This window comes from Caretta caretta, chromosome 11 (genome assembly GCF_965140235.1).
Source record: "Caretta caretta isolate rCarCar2 chromosome 11, rCarCar1.hap1, whole genome shotgun sequence".
Lineage (NCBI taxonomy): Eukaryota > Metazoa > Chordata > Testudines > Cheloniidae > Caretta > Caretta caretta.
Window position 1 is genome coordinate 23,797,818 of NC_134216.1, and position 13,300 is coordinate 23,811,117.

Sequence of the window (13,300 nt, forward strand, 5' to 3'; positions counted from 1 at the left end):
CGTAAATAAGCAGAGATGAACTAAATATTTCCCTCTGTACTGGGAAGTTATGAATATGGGAGTCTGTCACAGGACATTCCAGATTGCAACTTACTCAGCAGGTAAGGAGAACTCTAATGCAAAAGGACTTATGCTCTACAATTGGTCCTGGAACAAAGAAATATGAGATCTGAGATAGACAGCAGAGGTATATCCCTGCCACACAAACAAGAAAATTACTGGTCTCTTGCTCATGGCTCCAACTTAGCATTTCTATTATTAAGACGGAATGCAGTGACTGTGGTTTTGTGGGGGCTTGGTTTGAGCCTCCATTTCTGGAAATATTCCTCCATGGTATTTAGGTCCCCATTCAAGGTGGACTCTATGTCGCTGAAGGTGGCTGCTTGTGTTGCAACTTCAACTCTCATGAAACTTGGAAAGCCAAATGGAGTTCACAAGAAGTCACAAATAAACACCTTTGAAAGACCCATGCAGAAGATCCCTGGTGTTTTTCTCCCACGAAACTCACGGGCAACCCTAAACTGCATCTGCACAAATCATGGCAAATGCGGATACTTGCTGCACAAATGGAAAATTAAAGACTCTCCAACGTGCAACTGTGGTCTCCTAGAACAGACCATGGAACATAAAACACCTCAATGCACGATTCACAAATACAAAGGAGGCATCACAGCGATATAGTCCACTACTCCTGATGCAGTTATCTGTCTTAACCATCTGAATGAAAAATTATAATTGTTCTCTACATCTACATCAGCCACACTAGCAAGGGAAGCCTTTTTTATCCACTGCAAGGGGATCCTCAGTAGCAAACATCCTAACCAAGTTCAGAAGAAAAAAGGCTTATAATTCTAATAGTCCTGTTCTGGATGAATTAGATATGGCTCAAAACCCTGCCAAATGAGGCTGCCATCATGCTGAGAGTGTGGAAATAGATGATTACTCAGAAGCAGGGCACCTTTTTCCTTCTCAGCCCAAGACATTCTGGTTCCCAGAAGTCTGTCCAAAAGAACTTACAACTGTAAATATGAAAAGGGTGCACTGTGGTCAGAAAGGCCCATAAGGACGCCTGTTGATTTTCCTCTGTTTGTCTGTGTCTAAATTAACCAGCCAATCATCCAGCCATCATTCATTACCTGTCCACATGCCAACTACGTGGAAGCTCTACTACCTATACCTGACATGAACAGATATTTGACTTTTTATCTGGAGAAGAATAAAGCCTTAAAGTCCACCAGTGCTTTATTTCTTTTGACACTAAACTCAGTAAACAATGCTATCATCAAAAGAGCCATACTTAAATTGTTATAAGCTTCCATTTCTAACTGTTAGCCTGGCAGTCCTGCAGCTAGGTGATGTCATTGTTCAATTTATCGAATATGTGGTGACCTTGGTTGTAACCTCAGTTCTAAAAGCAATGCAACCAGCTACAAGAGCCGAGTGGCCACTCTGGAAAAGACCTGAGGTGTCAAGGTTTACTACTAAATTAAAAAGAAAAGGAGTACTTGTGGCACCTTAGAGATTAACAAATTTATTTGAGCCATGCATCCGATGAAGTGAGCTGTAGCTCATGAAAGCTTATGCTCAAATAAATTTGTTAGTCTCTAAGATGCCACAAGTACTCCTTTTCTTTTTGCGAATACAGACTAACACGGCTGCTACTCTGAAACCTACTAAATTAAAACCTCTGCTGAATGTACAATGGCAATAAAAAAAAACAACACACACTGAAAACATTAGCAGCATAAGAATGAAAAAGAAAAGAAAAATGAAAAATGCCATTATTGAAATCAATAATATACCCTCATTTGGAATACTGTATTCAGTTCTGGTCACCTTAACTTAAAAATCTAAACAGAAAAAGAAGGATTCAGACATGAATAATAAAAAATACTAGAGTAAAGGAAAGATTTCCATATGAGAGTGAGAAAAGACACAGAAAGACTGTTTAATTTAGAGAGGAGATTTATAAAGAAGAGATAGGACAGAGGTATATAATCTAATGTATGACACAGAGAGGGTAAATTAGGCACTCCTAATATGAGATAACAAGGGGACATTAAATGAAATTTAAAAGCAACAAATTTAGAACTTATAAAAAGAACTACATTTTACACAATGCATAATAAGCCCATTGAACTCATTGCCACAAGATATCGCTGAGGCCCAGAGTTTAGTAGGATTTTAAAAAGGATGAGATTTTATAATAATAATTAGATCACCCACAGAATCAGAGAATAGGAATTTTAAAAATGCCTATAAACCTTCAATATTCAGGGCATAAGACAGGGTGCTGGACAAGATGGATACTAGTCTGATTTAGTACAGCAATTACTATGAGTCTGTTTAAGGCTCCATATACACAAAAACTAGGACCAGTTTAACTAAAGGTGTCTTTCCAAATTGGTTTAATTAAACCAGCATAAAACCTTGTTTAGACACTCATCTCAAGTTAGTTTAGGTTGACTCCTTACCAGCTTAATTTAAGATGAAATAAGCCACTCTTAAACCAAAATAAGAGTGCTACACAAGGTTTTGTAGCAGCTTAGGTAAATCAATTTTCAAATCAATTTCTGTTAAATCAGTGTTATGACTTTTTCATGGAAATAAGCCCTAAAACAATTAGTGCAGCAGAAATTTTTGGTGTGGGCATAAGAAGCACTATGCTCAAAAATTCAACTTTTGGAGGAAAATTAGTAGTTTTAAACTATCACTCCTTTTGGTTAAAATATCTCTAACAATAGATTAGATGAAAGTTAGTTTACTTAGATTGGATTGTGAAGGAATACATGAAAGACAAAGTCCTCAACACAATTAGAAATCATTTTTCTTTTTTATTGCTATCTTTTTATCTTATTTTTATCTAAAAGATCCTGTTGCTCTACAAAATTACTGAACTACCTTGTGACACTGATAATGTTAGGCAAGATATTTAATTATTGCCAACTGTTTGAAAGGGAGAATGATGGCTCTAGATTAAGAACAGGAAGAATAACAAGTCAGTACCAAGAGTACATATTTGGGAGTCTCTTCAATATTTACAATCAAGGCATTTTTTCCTTCTTTAACCATTAGGAAATCTTAATGGCAAGTTGCTCTCACCAATACCATCTTACCACCTGTAAGGCAGATTGTTATATAACGAGATTCTGACAACGAATTAATTTCCCCACATGGCTTTATTTTAGACTTGCAGTTGCATTGATTTTGGCTAAAAAAAAAAAACTTGCCAAGGAACTAACAGTAAAACTCAGAATAAAGTGTGGAACTGAGCAATATTGTAGACAGTAACAATATCAAAAAGGGCCAGATATCATCTAACGGCTACATTATGATCTAAATTTTATTAATTTTGCTTTATTGTTGAAGTGTGACTCACCGCTTCCCAATGTTATCTCAATGGGCAGTTCCAGATAATCATGCCTTTTCTTTATATAGGTCATACACCAAATCAATTACAAATACCATCAGACCACTCTTTTTAGATTATTTTTTTCATGGAGACCAAAATATACAAATTTTGGTGCTTAAAGTTAGGCATCTAAATCCAGACTAAAACACTTAAATCCATAGGCAATCAAATTTTCAGAGACACCAAGCACTCATGATTTCCACTCAATCCAATGGGAGGTGCAACTCTTCTTTTTCTGAAAATCAGGCCACATGGATTTAGATGCCTACTTTTAGATATTCAATTTTGAATATTTTAGCTTTATTTCTTGCTGCCCTTGTTTTTTTTCTTTTAATTGTGTGATATTTGTGAGCTTGGTGAGATTTCTTTGAAAAACAAAACAAAGTTGTGAGCTTGGATAACAGGTACAGCTGGGCCTTCTCATACACCCAAAGCTCCACTGTTTCATCTTCTAAAACATAAATTCATGTGATCTTTTAACAACTATTTACTTCACACCAAACCAGATATCTTCCTAAAGCCTACCAATATAGCCTCCAGGCATATTTCTAAAATAAAAGTACTGGATCTATGTGTACTTAAAATTTGCATACTAAAGGAATGAATCAACTGTCACAGAAGTCGTAGTATCCAGTGATTGCTTACCTCTTAGTACAATTAAAAATTCATCTATGTATCTATTTTATTAAAAAAATCTAACTACAATAACAAATTACATTTAGTTTCTAAATTGTGCAATCAGAGGTGCTACTGATATTCAAGTCATTCTAAACCTTTATAAGCAATTAACATATTGGACATTTTAATATGACTCAGCAGGACATAAACCAGGCCTAAGTACAGTGGACAATATCATATATTATTTGCATAAATATTTTCTTTATTCCTGCTCAGAGGTTAATGAAATTGTGTAGCATTTGTATCTTTTTTTTCCTGGTAAATTACATTATATCCTACTTTATATATTTACAGAATTAAATCATATTAAAACAACGAAACAACTGTCTTCATATTTCAGCTAATTTTTACTGCATTCTTCTTTTAACACTCTCACTACAAGTAAAACTACTGTTGTCTATTGTAACCCATAACTAGCATCTTGAAAAAAAGGCAAATTATAGGGCTTCCAACAACAGCTATGTTAGAAGAATAAATCTTTTTTTTTTTCTCCTGGCACCACAGCAAGTCTGTAGTTTGCCGATTTTTTAAAAATCAGCTTAATATATTGGCTGTGTATTTATTTGTAAGCTTTCAGCAAATATCAAATTATATTTAAAATTAGTGAATCAGTCAAATCACAGTTTGAAATAAGAACAGCAGAGTTGGTTACAGAACAACAGAAGACATAACTTAATACTGTAATTAGACAAACTACAGAAAAAGATAGCTAGCAGTGTTCCAAGAGAAAAGTGGTTGTGTCCACCTTATCACTAATAAACCACTTTAATTCAAACATCTTTAGTGTAACTCCAGTGAATGCAAGGGAATTATCCCAGGATGAATTTAACCCTAATGTGCAAATGCAATTAATTAATTGAGGTTGCCAAGAAGTTCTTCAAAATCACTACAGAAAGATGAAAAGGAGTACTTGTGGCACCTTAGAGACTAACCAATTTATTTGAGCATGAGCTTTCGTGAGCCACAGCTCACTTCATGATGAAGTGAGCTGTGGCTCACGAAAGCTCATGCTCAAATAAATTGGTTAGTCTCTAAGGTGCCACAAGTACTCCTTTTCTTTTTGCGAATACAGACTAACACGGCTGTTCCTCTGAAACCTGACAGAAAGATGGTACTACCAATATTCATTACACTATCTGTAGCACCAAGAAGAAAAATATGTTGATTATTGGGGAAAAAGAAAATGACTTAGCTAAAATCTATGAAAGCACTCTTCCAGTGATCACTCTCATTGCGGCTGGGCTCGGGGGCGGGGAGGAGAGATTTGTGCGTATCAGCTCAGGGGGCCCTGCAGCTGGGCTCTGGGGAGAGGGGTTGGGGCTGTCTGGCCACCAGACTGGACTCTGGGTTGGGAAGGAGGCAGAGAAACAGGAACTGGATTGTCAAAGGGTTTTCTTTAATTCTCTACTCCTGGGGGAATTTTTGTGTGTGTCTTTATTGCTACAGACATACTTGCTGACAGGTATTTTGAAATAAATTACCAAAATAATTGAAACTGGTGAGATTATGTAGTGTTATTTTGACAAAAAAATTGCAGAATTTTAAAATAGTGTGTGGAGATTTTTAATTTTTTGGCACAGAATGCCCCCAGGAGTAATGATACATCTACATCTTCTATGGCATATACTACATTGGCAATACAGCCTCAAACAAATCTTTTTGTGCTGTGGTCTTTTTCTAAAGGATATCTTTGCAACCTACCCTAATTTGTTGGCTGTTTTATTTATTTTTGGGGAGGATACTTCATACAGGTACCTCCTCTTTTGTTGAAAGAATTGTCCAGTGAAAAAACACTCCCCCGAGCAAAGCAAGTTTCAGTGCTGTAAAGCACCAGTGTAAACAGTGCACAAGCACTGGGAGGCACGCTCCCACCACTGGGAGCTACACCTCTCATGGAGGTGGTTTTTTTAGAGTGCTGAGAGAGCTCTTTCCCAGCGCTCTGCCGGGACTACACAAGCCACATTAAAGCGCTGCCATGGCAGCACTTTAGCATTGCCAGTGTAGACTAGCCCTTAGTTGCCACTCCCTCTTCCAAATTGACTCACTGTAGAATTCTCCTCCCATCCTTAGAAATCAGTGGAGATTGTCTGGGCTGACATTAGAGGGTCCAGAGGCTATACATTCCTCTGCTCTCACTTTTCCTAATATATGTTTTTAATGTAATTTTCTAATGAGAAGAAATTGTTAAGTGTTTCCATCCCCAACAGGATCGTTTTTGTCTGACATAACACAATATCACATAATAAAGAGGCGCATCCATGTTAGGTTTATTTCATGTTAACATCCTTCAGCCAAGAATAGGATTTTGACCCCTCAAAATTCCAAATAAGCCAAAGTAAGAAATCACCCCATAGATCATCACCAGTAGCTATCAGATAATCTTTTGAAATGACTAGCCTCTCCCAAGAGCCACTCTTAATGATATTTACAAAGACCTGTGATGAAAACACTAAGGTTTGTTTGAAGACAATTACAGTAGCACAATAATTACTTAAATGATCTGCAATAATCAATACTAAAGCAACACTAATATTCTAAAATGTTTAAATTTAAACATAGTTTAAACATAGTTTAAATCTCCTGAAATAAAAATGGATGTTTCATACATAAACTAGCAATTAATACAATTAATAATTCTCAACTATTGCTTTATAAAATATACCATCACTGCACACTATATAATAGGTTGTCACATCACATGAAATGTTCAGGAAATATGTCTATTCTAGTCAGATATCTTCTGTCAACTGAAATAGAAAACAAATGACCTGAATCTCTATGAAATAAGTAGCATATCAGGTACCCACAAGATGTGAGCAACGTCTACCACTGCAGGCTATCTTGACATCAGGTACTTCACTACTTTTACTGACCAGTATCCTATCAACATGAAACAACCAAGAACCCATTTAGTGACTGAAATATGAAATTATTTTTCGATAAACAGTTTGTTAATGTTTATGATTAATATTGTAATGGAAGTTAGCACTTAAAATATTCTGAAGAATCAACCTTATTTTTGTGTTTAAATCACTGGAGGTCTGATGCAAACCCCTTTGGGCTAAATGCCCTCATCAAAACATCTTACAGGTACATTAAAAATTGAATGAGCATAAACAACTCCAACAGAGCAGAACTTGAGATGGTATTGCAGTGATCTTTGCCTTTCATAAATATCAACACTTGGGACAGTGGGCATGGGAATAAGAGCAACTAATTATTGTACTTTGCTTAAGGGCACGTATGGTTTTCACTATAGGTATCTCTATTGCTGCTTTTTGCCTAATGTATTGCCTCTCAAAGACTTCCACTATAACGACTTGCTGATATACTCTAAAGCATTTCTGGTATACCAAACTGCTTTATATTCAGAAAGAAATGCACTGTAACTTCTGAAAGATGTTGCTAAAAAGGAAACAGCAGTTGGGAAACTGTATATGGCATACACATGAATAGTATCAAATTATATCTAAAAGACAAATTAAATTGTAATGGTGATACTTATTGCAGAGAGAGTTTTTTAATGAAAATATTTATAGTTTCTAAACATCAGATAAAAAGAAGGCATATGTAATTAATAATATCTTGTTATGGCAAACAGTTTCAATCTTAGATTTTGCAGTATTATCCAAGCTAGTAACTTGATGTCTATTTAGAAAACAATATTAACTCACCATTTCAATACATATATTTTTATACTGATGCTATTAAAAAACTGATTTTGGGGGTCTCAGGGACTTTGTTTGGTCGTGTGGTTTTCTTTTATTGGGTTGTTTGTGCAATTTCCATAAAACAAATTTCTCTAAATACTATAATGCGTTGTAATTACTAAATACTTCAGTCTAGTGAATAGTTTTATACTGATGTTAAATGTTTCTTCTCTGATACATACAAAAAATATGGGCCATGTTACTGGATCTGGCTAAGCGGGGCTCAGTACAGAACCTGGATGGAGGGAGGAAGAAAAAATATGCCATTTTGCTAATGCCCTGATTCCCAGCATGATTTAGAAGAGCCTAGTAGTTGCTCTAAATTATGCCAACAGAAATGGTCCCTGAATAACAAGCCCACTGGCTGGAGCACAGAGCATGGTTTCAGCCTGTCTCCTACGTTAACTTTAGGCCACCATGGGATGCGACAGGGAAGTCCCCAGTTGCCACTCTGGGGCAGTGTTAAGTCTCCTTTGCACTACTGGAACAGTGCAAAGACAATTAAACCTAGGCTGAGAATCTGGGCCAAAAACAATTTAAACAGCTTTCATCCCCTAACATTTTAGACCCAGAAAGATCCATCAAAACATAAGAAAAGCCCTACTGGCTCAAACCAAAGGTCCATCTAGCCCAATATACTGTCTTCCAACAGTGGCCAATGCCAGGTGCCCCAGCAGGAATGAACAGAACACCCATTCCCAGCTTCTGGCAAACAGAGGCTAGGGACTCCATCCCTGCCCATCCTGGCTAATAGCTATAGATGGACCTATCCTCCATGAATTTATCTAGTTCTTTTTTTAACCCTGTTATAGATGTGGCCTTCACAACATCCTCTGGCAAAAAGAAAAGGAGTACTTGTGGCACCTTAGAGACTAACCAATTTATTTGAGCATAAGCTTTCGTGAGCTACAGCTCACTTCATCGGATGCATTGTAGCTCACAAAAGCTTATGCTCAAATAAATTGGTCAGTCTCTAAGGTGCCACAAGTACTCCTTTTCTTTTTGTGAATACAGACTAACACGGCTGTTACTCTGGATCCTCTGGCAAAGAATTCCACAGGTTGACTGTACATTGTGTGAAGAATTACTTCCTTTTGTTTGTTTGTTCCTGCTGCCTATTAATTCCATTTGGTAACCCCTAATTCTTCTGTAATGATTAAGAGTAAATAACACTTCCTTATTTACTTTCTCCACATCAATCGTGATTTTATAGACCTCTATCATATCCCCCCTTAGTCGTCTCTTTTCCAAGCTGAGGTCTTATTAATCTTGCCTCATAATCTCTCCTCCATCTCAAGCACTTTATAAACTATAGTCTTAATCCTGCAAAAATGTGCTATCATGCTTAGTCTCATTGACTTCAGTCATCAGCAGATTAAGACAGGAATTGAAGAAGAATATCATTTTGAAACTGCAGAGGGAATTTTCATGTAGGAATTACCCAAATTAGAATATGTCCAACAAATAAGGTTCACTTGCTCAAAGGCATCATAGGAGCTTTGAGCTTAGTGGCTACAAATAGTCAAGACTTTGGGCTTATGTCTCATCAGGAAGACAGCACCTTTAGTGCTACAATGACCATTAACGCACTGCAGAGACACTGATTCAGAAGTGATCCAGGACAGAAGAATGCCATATATCAAACCACCACCACCACTTCCAGTAGCAAGCAGGGTTTTCTTCGAGGTCTCCTAACCAAGAATTGACCAAGCACATGCCTATTCAGTTTATGATCAGATGTGATTACCGTTTGAGATGCTATAGTCATAAGCAGTATGTCCAATATCAATGTAAGGAACTAAAATATCCCTAACTTTGGTTCACAGAATCCTTTTGTTGCTGCCCGACCAAGATGTTTTTATTTTCACTGTTCTTAGTTTTCAGAAAATCAATCCAAATACTCCGAGAAGTTACTAAATTAAAATACAGATTTTAATTGCTGGTAGTTATTAAAATGAATTTTCATCTTTGTATTTATTTTAGGAATCAGATTTATTAGATATACAAATAACATTTTTTTAAAAACCTTAAGATTTAGCAGTCATGTATTTTGACTATAGTTATAAATTACTTTCTGAGGTAATGGCTAAACAATCCGGCTCTCAATTTCACTAGTACAAACCTGGACTAATTTCACTGACTTCATACAAGTTACCTCAGATTTACACCAATTTAAGTGAAAGCAGAAGTGGCCCAATAAGTCTAACGGGATATTTTCCATATAAAATACTCAATTTTTAAGCTAATAAACCGTATGCTCATTTCTTGATTTAAAAGGTTCGTGTGACTGGTAAACTGTAGTTTCAATATTAGAAATAATGAGGTAGCATAAACTCAAGAAATGCAAACTTCCTGAGCAAAACCAACCAGCTCCTGAGATATTATTTTGCAAAGCTTTTTGATTATTAACTATTTCCTCACTGAATGATTACAGTTTTTGTCATTTAGATTCACAGGTTCAAAAGACTGCTGATTAAAATAAGAACTATTTAGAGATAGGAAACATTTTTCCATGTAGTTTTCAGCCAGTGCCCCTTTAACAATGACTTTCAGAAGTTGACATAGATATTATTGTAAAAATATAACATAAAAAAGCAGTAGAGATGTTCTGTAAACAGCATTAGCTCATCAGCAAATAGCTTTTGTATTGGAAGGATCAGAAAACATATGTAGCTTTAATTTCAGTCTATCTTCCTCGGATACAGCCTGACCTGTTCTTACTCATTCTGCAGTGTGAAAACAAGGTAACACAGAGATGTGAGTGAGTATGGATAACTATGACCAATCATGGAAGCTATTACTTAGGTGAAAAGTCCTCATTCACACAAGCAAGGATTTCAATGGTCCTACTTGCATGAGTGGCTTTAGTGGGACTACGAACATGCATAAGGTTTTACAAGATTAGAATATGTTTGTACAATGTCATATATACCAGTGCCCCTATCGACAAACATTTATTAATGTAACATTATGGAGATAAATAGTCTCACTGAACTCAGTAAGAATACTCACATAAAATTATTCATATGTGTAAGTAAGTATTGCAGGATGTGGCCCAAGCTTTCTAAGTCAAGGTACAATTTCTTTGTCTGTGATAGAGTACAAGCAGTAGGTTCTAAGTCTGCTGCATCTTTGACACTCCATAAAGTGCATGTATTTTCTGGGTGCTGTTAATATAAAACTTGCAGAAACAGGACTAGAAAGAATGTTCTCTTGCTTATTGTGCTGAAATTCTCTGGTAAACTGTTTAACTGAAATGCAGAGTGATTCAGAGGGATTTCAGAAACAGGTTTGGAATATTTTTCCATAAATGTAAATTTTTTCTATTAACACTGGATCTCTTTACACAGATGCAGGGTCCTAATGGCACAGGCCTTACAAAGAACCAAAAATGGTTTTTGAGTTTCAGTGGACGAGACTGAGCACAATTACCAACAGTTGCACATGTGAGTAAATGTAGTAGGCAGTTGACACTTAGACTTGGGAATATTATGTAAATATTATAAAGGCAGAGATGCTTAGAAGGAAACCATAATCTAGCTACTTTGATTTCAATGATTCAGTATAATGTGACTACAAAATACAATTTAAACAGACATCTAATTTAATTAAGTTAAACACCACATAAGAAAAACATCTGTAAGACTCAGTCATCTCTTTTTGCTAGGTTTCAGAGTAGAAGTCATGTTAGTCTGTACCTGTAAAAAGAAAAGGAGTACTTGTGGCACATTAGAGACCAACAATTTATTAGAGCATAAGCTTTCGTGAGCAACAGCTCACTTCATCGGATGCATAGAATGGAAAATATAGTGGGGAGATTTTATATACACAGAGAGCATGAAACAATGGGCGTTACCATACAGACTGTAACAAGAGTGACCAGGAAAGGTGAGCAATTACCAGCAGGAGAGCGCGGTGGAGGGTGAGGGGGTGGGGTGAACCTTTTGTAGTGATAATCAAGGTGGGCCATTTCCAGCACTTTACAAGAACAGTAGGAGGGTAAATAAACAAGGGGAAATAGTCTTACTTTGTGTAATGACCCATCCACTCCTAGTCTTTATTCAAGCCTAAGTTAATCGTATCCAGTTTGCAAAGTAATTCCAATTCAGCAGTCTCTCCTTGGAGTCTGTTTTTGAAGTTTTTTTGTTGAAGAATTGCCACTTCATTTACCTGTGCATCTACCAATGTGATATATGCCATCATGTGCCAGCAATGCCCCTCTGCCATGTACATTGGCCAAACTGGACAGTCTCTGTGTAAAAGAATCAATGGACACAAATCAGACGTCAAGAATTGTAACATTCAAAAAACAGTCGGAGAACACTTCAATCTCTTTGGTCACTCGATTACAGACCTAAAAGTGGCAATTCTTCAGCAAAAAAACTTCAAAAACAGACTCCAACGAGAGACTGCTGAATTGGAATTAATTTGCAAACTGGATACAATTAACTTAGGCTTGAATAAAGACTGGGAGTGGAGGGGTTATTACACAAAGTAAAACTATTTCCCCTTGTTTATTTCCCCTCCTACTGTTCTTGTATAGTGCTGGAAATGACCCACCTTGATTATCACGACAAAAGGTTCACACGCACACCCACACACACACACACCTACCCCCGCCCCCGCTCTCCAGCTGGTAACAGCTCACCTTTCCTGGTCACTCTTGTTACAGTCTGTATGGTAACACACATTGTTCCATGTTCTCTGTGTATATAAAATCTTCCCACTATATTTTCCACTGTATGCACCCAATGAAGTGAGCTGTAGCTCACAAAAGCTTATGCTCTAATAAATTGTTTAGTCTCTAAGGTGCCACAAGTACTCCTTCCCTTTTTGCTAGTAAGTGTAAGTAGCCATTTTGATCCCATTAACACAGCTTTGAGATGGATCATGTTCACCTGAAACAGTAAGTCTGAAATAACAAACAAAACGTGAACTTCCTTACTTTGTTTCAGTTTTGGTGTATGCAAAGCATGAACACAAAAATACTTCATTTTCTTCCACTTCTGGTTTTCTATTAAAAAGAAAATTGAAGACATTTAATTTTCCCACCAAATTTATTAAATGAACAGAAATACACAATCATGGATTTTTTATGGGAAAATCGCTTGCTGAACAGTTAGCCTGGGACAAACCTAGCCAAACCAGAAACCTCCTATTTTAACAAATATAGGCCCTGAGCCTGCAGATGCCCCAGTGTTTGCAAGATTTGGGCCAAAGTATACATGGTTTGTGTTCTTCTGCTCCATTCATGGTAATGGAAGTGTACGGGGTTCTCCATCCTGATGTTACCAAAATATATGTAGCTCCTCTTTTGTGCACTATTTCAAAGAAAGTCAACATAGAGACACTCATGCAGCTATATCAAAAAGATGTTCTTTTTCTTAAAATTTATGTTGGGATCTTAGCAATTCATCTGACTCCATACAATGTTTATGGTTTCAATTTCTATGGGGAGTACAGCAGGCTTCAAATATTGAAGGGGAGTTCTTATTGTCAA

At 36.6% G+C, this 13,300-nt stretch overlaps 1 protein-coding gene across 11 annotated transcripts in view; it reads right to left on the bottom strand.

Moving 5' to 3' along the window:
• Positions 1-13,300, bottom strand: part of QTMAN (queuosine-tRNA mannosyltransferase) — a 364,313-nt gene that overhangs the window by 313,563 nt on the left and 37,450 nt on the right. For 8 of the 11 annotated variants that reach the window (XR_012664354.1, XR_012664353.1, XM_048868636.2 and 5 more), the window contains exon 2: positions 12,746-12,814. The exons of 2 other annotated variants lie outside the window; for them this stretch is intronic. The gene's annotated coding sequence lies outside the window, so the exon portion shown is untranslated. Of the gene's footprint in view, positions 1-11,970; positions 12,053-12,745; positions 12,815-13,300 lie in introns of all 11 variants that reach the window. One more of the 11 variants, XM_048868634.2, reaches the window with a different exon arrangement.